Below are 5,678 nucleotides of genomic sequence, written 5' to 3'. Positions count from 1 at the left end.
TTAAGAGCATTGCCTGCTCTTCCAAAGGTCCTGAGTTCAATTCCCGGCAACCACATGGTGGCTCACAACCATCTGTAATAAGGTCTGGTGCCTTCTTCTGGCCTGCAGACATACACACAGACAGAAAACTGTATACATAATAAGTAAATAAATATTTAAAAAAAAAAGAATAAGAAACAAGCCTCGGTGTTGCTTTTTGTGCCTGCCACCTGCCTGTTCTGCTTCCCAGCTGCCACAGCTTTTGCACAGACCCCTCTCCCCTAGAAGCACACCTCAACATAACAATGATCCCTTGTTTTTTCTATCTCCTTTCTCACCTAGCAGTTGGAGAGGTTGGCAGCTAGAGCAGCAAAAGAGGCAAGAAAATGCTTAAATCAGCTAGAAACATGGTGTGAGTAAGTGCAGCTATTGTGTGACACCAATGCACATAACGGAAGATGGGCAGCTGCCTGAGACCGGCCCCTTCATATCCATCCTTTACACCCACTGTACATGAGCTGAGGAACCTTACCCAAAATAATTGGGATCAGAAATGTTTGGATTTGGAGTTTAGGGGTTTTATTTTATTTTTTTTTTTAAAACAGTTTTCACAAGCTTTACTGGTTAAACATCCTTCATCTGAAAATATAAAATCAGAATAATCAGAGTGTGGTGGCACACATCTTTGACCCCAGAACTCAAGAGGTAGAGGTGGGAGCAGCAGGAGCTCAAGATTATCCTCAGGGATGTACCAAGTTCAAGGCCAGCCTGGGACATGTAAGACCCTGTCTCAAAAAAATCAAAGCAAACCAAACCAAAGGAACAAGGTCCCAAATCTGAAATGCTCCAAAATCCAAAACATTTAGAGCAAGACACAAAACATTTCTGATTTAGTGACATTTTCTAAAGGATTTATTTGTATTAATTTTAAGTGTGTGTGTGTGTATGTGTGCACGTGTGTGCATTAGTGCACGTGCAAATAGGAAGGAACACACGTGGGTATGTGCACATGAGTGCAGGTGCCTGGAGAGGCCAGAAGTGTCAGATTTCCCCCACAGCTAAAGTTATAGATGAAGCTACAGACACCTGTGAGCCTTCTGGTGTGGGTCTGGAAATTGAACCCTGGTCCTCTGGAAGAGCAGCAAGTGCTCTTAACTGCTGAACCATCTCTGCAGTCCCTGGTTTGAAAGTATTTACAGTTGCTCTGTAACAGATTACTTCAAATCAAGAAGGTGAGTATAATGCACCTATTATTCTAGTTTCTGGGAGACAGCTCAGGCAGAGTGTGGCTGGGACCTCTGCCCAGTGACTCTCGCGGCTAGGATAAAAGTGCTGCCAGGCTTGTATAGGCTTTATTGGAGAAGACTTCCCTGCCATGGCAGAGGTCATTTCCTTGTGACTCTGTTACTGCAGGTCCTAGGTTTTTGTTGACTGCTGACTGAGGTTATTCTCTAGTAGGGACCTTCTTCTTAGGGCCTTCTCCCACATAGCCACTTACTACCTTAAGCTCCCGGGAAAGCCTTCAGTTTCATCAGACTTGTGCATTATCAATTACAGATTGATAACCCATCATCTTTGCCATGGTCTCTTGGCTAGAGTCAAGGCACAGGTCCTGGCTGCCCTCAAGGGGAAGGCATGAACACCAGCAGAGGATGCATTGGGGTGGACTTATTACCATCTCATTACCTGTGCCTAAGTAGTCAAGGCCTTGGTATAGGAAAACAACAGCGAGAAAAAAAAACAACAAAAACTGTTCAGAAGACATATTTTTGTTGGCATTTCTTTACAAAGATCACGTGTGACTACATTAGCGGAAACTTGGCCTTCTGCTGGCATTTCAGAACCAAATGGTGCATTGTATAATGGTGACTGTTTGGAAGGAGTGGCTTATTACATTAGTTAACTTCCAAACTCTTTAATATGCTCCTGTAAAGGGGGTTAGTTTAAAAAAATCGTGAGATAGAATTGATGAGAAATAAGGAACGATAGGAAAGCAGAAACTGTTCGAAAGTTTTAAGCTTTATTATTTGTGCATGCGCATATGTATACAAGTGTGCACTTGTGTTGTGTGTGTGTGTGCGTGTGTGTGTGTGTGTGTGTGTGTGTGTATGTACATCCATGAATGCAAACAGAAAAGTCAGAGGTCAGCCTTGGGGATCTGTTCCTCAAGAGCCATTTATTTTGTTCTGTGAAGCAAGATCCCTCATTGCCTGGGGCTCACTGATGAGATGAGGCTGGTTGGTCAAGGAGATCCAGGGCTCCACCTGTCTGTCTTCGCAGCACTGGGATTGCAAGTGTGCACCACTGTGTGCAGCTTGCTCACATGGGTTCTGAGGATCCAGCACAGTCTTCATGCTTAGATACTTTTGTATCTCCTCAGCACTTATCCTGCTATTTTTAAAAATGACAACTGAATGACAATCAGGAAAAACTAACCTGAGTAGGATTTTTACTAAACTCAGATGTATTTCTCCATTTCTACTAAATGAACATCAAACCCAATGCTGGTTTATAGGGACACTAGCTAATTAGCCAGTCCAAGGCACTTACTGTGAGTCTTTGCTCTCATGTCCACACTTCCATCAGAATAGTTTGTCTGAAACACAAATTTGAGGAGCTGGAGAAAGATGGGAGTGGGCTACCAGTGGTTAAGAGTACCTGATGCTCTTGCAGAGGACCAGGTTCTGCTCCCAGCACTCATATGATTGACCACAACTGTCTATAACTCTGGACCCAAGGGGATCTGATGGTCTCTTCTGGCCTCCACAGGTATCAGACATGCATGTAGTGCACATGCATACATTCAGGCAAAAAGTCACACACATACATTTTTAAAAATTAATTTGTCTCTTTTTTGATAAAAGCCTATAGGATTAACTTTACAGTCTCATACTGATAGCTAGGAACCTTTCTGAACTTAGCACATATGTTCACTTACCATCTTCCTCTCCTTTACACGCTCAATACTATAAACAATCTGCACAGTTTCACGGCCCGCTGCTCTTTCATGTTCTTGCCTCTGTACACATTATGCCCTCTTCTTGGTATATGTCTTTACTGCGTATCTAGAGAATTTGCTTGTAGACCTCTAGGACATCACCTGGCTTGATTCACCACTGGAGTTGTCACAGGGCAGAAACACAGTAAGTGATTAATAAATATTGCTTAGGGGCATACCTCAGAATCCACTTATTCAAAGAATTGGAGGACCTAGTTCCTATACTCAATCTTAGCTGAAAGGGCAAGAGGCCACTGGGATGATAGCTTTCTTATGGTTGTGATTTAACAAAAAAATCATTACATGAATTAAGAGTTAAGAATGTAAGAATGAACACGAGTAAATTAATGCATAGAGGAAAAAGCCATCTTACTAGACTAAAACAGGTGTTCCTGCTAAAGGAGGTGGAATTTAAAATACATATTGAAATATGAGAAGGAATTTCAGCCTATGCTAGCATGACATTTTTTTTACAGTAGGCTTTCATTAAAAATTTCTTTTCTTGTGTGTGCACGTATTCATGTATGTATGTATATGCGTGTACGTGGGCACATGTGTGTATATGAGTGTGTGTAAGCCCAAGGTTGATGTTGGATGGCCTCCTCAATTGTTTCTCGCTTTATATATGAGACAGGGTCTCTCACTTGAACCCAGAGCTCACCAATATCGGTTAGCCAGCTTTCCTAGGGATCTAGTTTTTGCCTGAGTGGTGTGGAATTCCAGGGTGGTACCACATTCACCCAGTATTTATATAGGGTTCTTTAGTGGCAATTGCTTTATCTACTGAGCTGTCTCTTTACCTCCCCTTCATTGAAAGTACTGGTTTGAATGAAAATAGTAGGTAAGGTGGAAGGAGAAGGCATTGCAAATGAATAAAAGGCAAAATCAAAAGTTCTAGCATGGGGAGACACAGAATACATGTTCACAAGAGGGCAGTCCCTTGCCTGGGGTGGGCACTGGCTAATGGTGGAAATTCATAACTGTAAGATGGAATGAGGCTATGGATAATCTGAAAACTAAGCATGCCATTCATATTTGGTAAGGCAGGTAGCAGTGATTCATACATCTTATCTGGTGACGGTAAATGGGCTGCTGGAGAAACAAAATATAAATGGGAGAGATTAGCTAGAAGGCCTCAACTTGGATAAAAAGTTTTTTTATGTTATTGTATTTCTTTATGACTTAGAAATCATCCAGTAAGTCTACCAGAAAGTTTCTTACCACGTGACTTTTAGAGAGAGAAAGAGAGAGAGAGAGAGAGTGTGTGTGTAGGGGGGGAACAGAAGGTAATATTTCTAACATTCAGAGACTCAATCTGAATGAATCTAAGTCTTATAACCAGCAAATCACATTCATCTAGAAAATGTTGGCATCGGAATCGAAACCTATCTGCTTAGTTAACATCCATTGTGGCTAATTTTATGTAATAGCTTGACTGGACTAAGGGATGCCAAGCTATCTGAGGAAACACTATTTCTGGTTGTTTGGTGAAGATGTTTTTGGAAGAAATGAACACTTGAATTGGTGGATTACATAAACTCTATCTTCACCAAGGCCAAATCCCGCCCTCAGATAAAGAGGGCGGGAGGGTGACAGAGAAAGGAGAATATTTAGAGGTAGGAGTGAAGAGATGGCTTTGAGGATGAAAAAGGGAAATGGCCAAGGCACGTTGACAGAATCAAGAATTCAGGAAAGGCATGGAAACACATCCTCTCTCACACTCCACAGGAGGAACCCAGCCTGCGAACCCCAAAGATTAACTCAGTGAAATGCTTTTTGTAGTTTGATCTTGGGCAGGGTAAAACAATATGTTTTGGGGACTGTAAGCAATTTAGCTTGTGGCAGTCTGTGTAGCAGATTCAGGGAAAAAACAGGGAAAAAAATAGGGAAAGAGGACCAACGCCTACTTAGCACATACCGTGTACCCTTACTGATCTTACAGCGAGCTTGTGAAGGGAATCTATTAGCCGTTTTCACATACTAGGAAATAAAACTGAGAGATGAAGCAACTTGTCCAAAATGCTATAGTGGGGCCGAATTAGGAAATGAAGAAACTGAGATTTGCTGTAAAACTGTCAAATTCCTCTCCCCAATCTCATATGTTCAATCTGGTGACATATATATCAACTGATTTTCAGAATTGCCTTTCTGATTTAATTTGTTAGTGCTCACCTATCTTTTTCCTTCAGTTGAGAGTAATTAATCCATTTCACAGAAGTCGTGTGTATGTGATGAAGTCGTAACACTCTTTGGGAGGTGAACTCATGAAACCCATTATTCTTAGATAATACAGATGAAAATGTAAGTAAGCTCCAGAAGGGTTTCCATCAATTCACCAATGCCAGACTTAGGGGTTCTTAGAGCCAAACAATGTCTTTAAAAACCCCCAAGGCTGTTATTATCGATAATGGCCTCTTAGGGCTGCCCCTGCTGTACTGTCTATCTTGGTGTGACACTGGAGGCATGCACACATCACCTGCCACCTCCAAACGTCTTCCAACTTTATTATTTTTATATCCCAGTGCCTGTTCACACAATCTTGCCACACCTAAAACATGACTCTGTGTAATTAATTGTTTTAATTATCTTAGGCAATTTCCCACAAATTTCTTTATATAGAAACAAGCAAACAGTAACAGATAATAAATGCACCTCTTTTATAGTCTTGCAGAAAATGGAGCATGCTCTACTGTATTGCAGA

The 5,678-nt window shown here is 41.5% G+C and overlaps 1 long non-coding RNA gene across 2 annotated transcripts in view; it reads right to left on the bottom strand.

The window, feature by feature from the left end:
- The window catches only part of LOC113457013, a 24,730-nt gene that overhangs the window by 13,381 nt on the left and 5,671 nt on the right, over positions 1-5,678 (bottom strand). For both annotated transcript variants that reach the window (XR_003377672.1, XR_003377673.1), the window contains exon 2: positions 2,918-3,095. This is a non-coding gene — a long non-coding RNA (uncharacterized LOC113457013). The remainder of the gene's footprint in view (positions 1-2,917; positions 3,096-5,678) is intronic.

This window comes from Microtus ochrogaster, chromosome 17, assembly GCF_000317375.1.
Source record: "Microtus ochrogaster isolate Prairie Vole_2 chromosome 17, MicOch1.0, whole genome shotgun sequence".
Lineage (NCBI taxonomy): Eukaryota > Metazoa > Chordata > Mammalia > Rodentia > Cricetidae > Microtus > Microtus ochrogaster.
The sequence above is the reverse complement of the archived record's forward strand: the minus strand, read 5'-3'. Positions and strand labels throughout refer to the sequence as shown.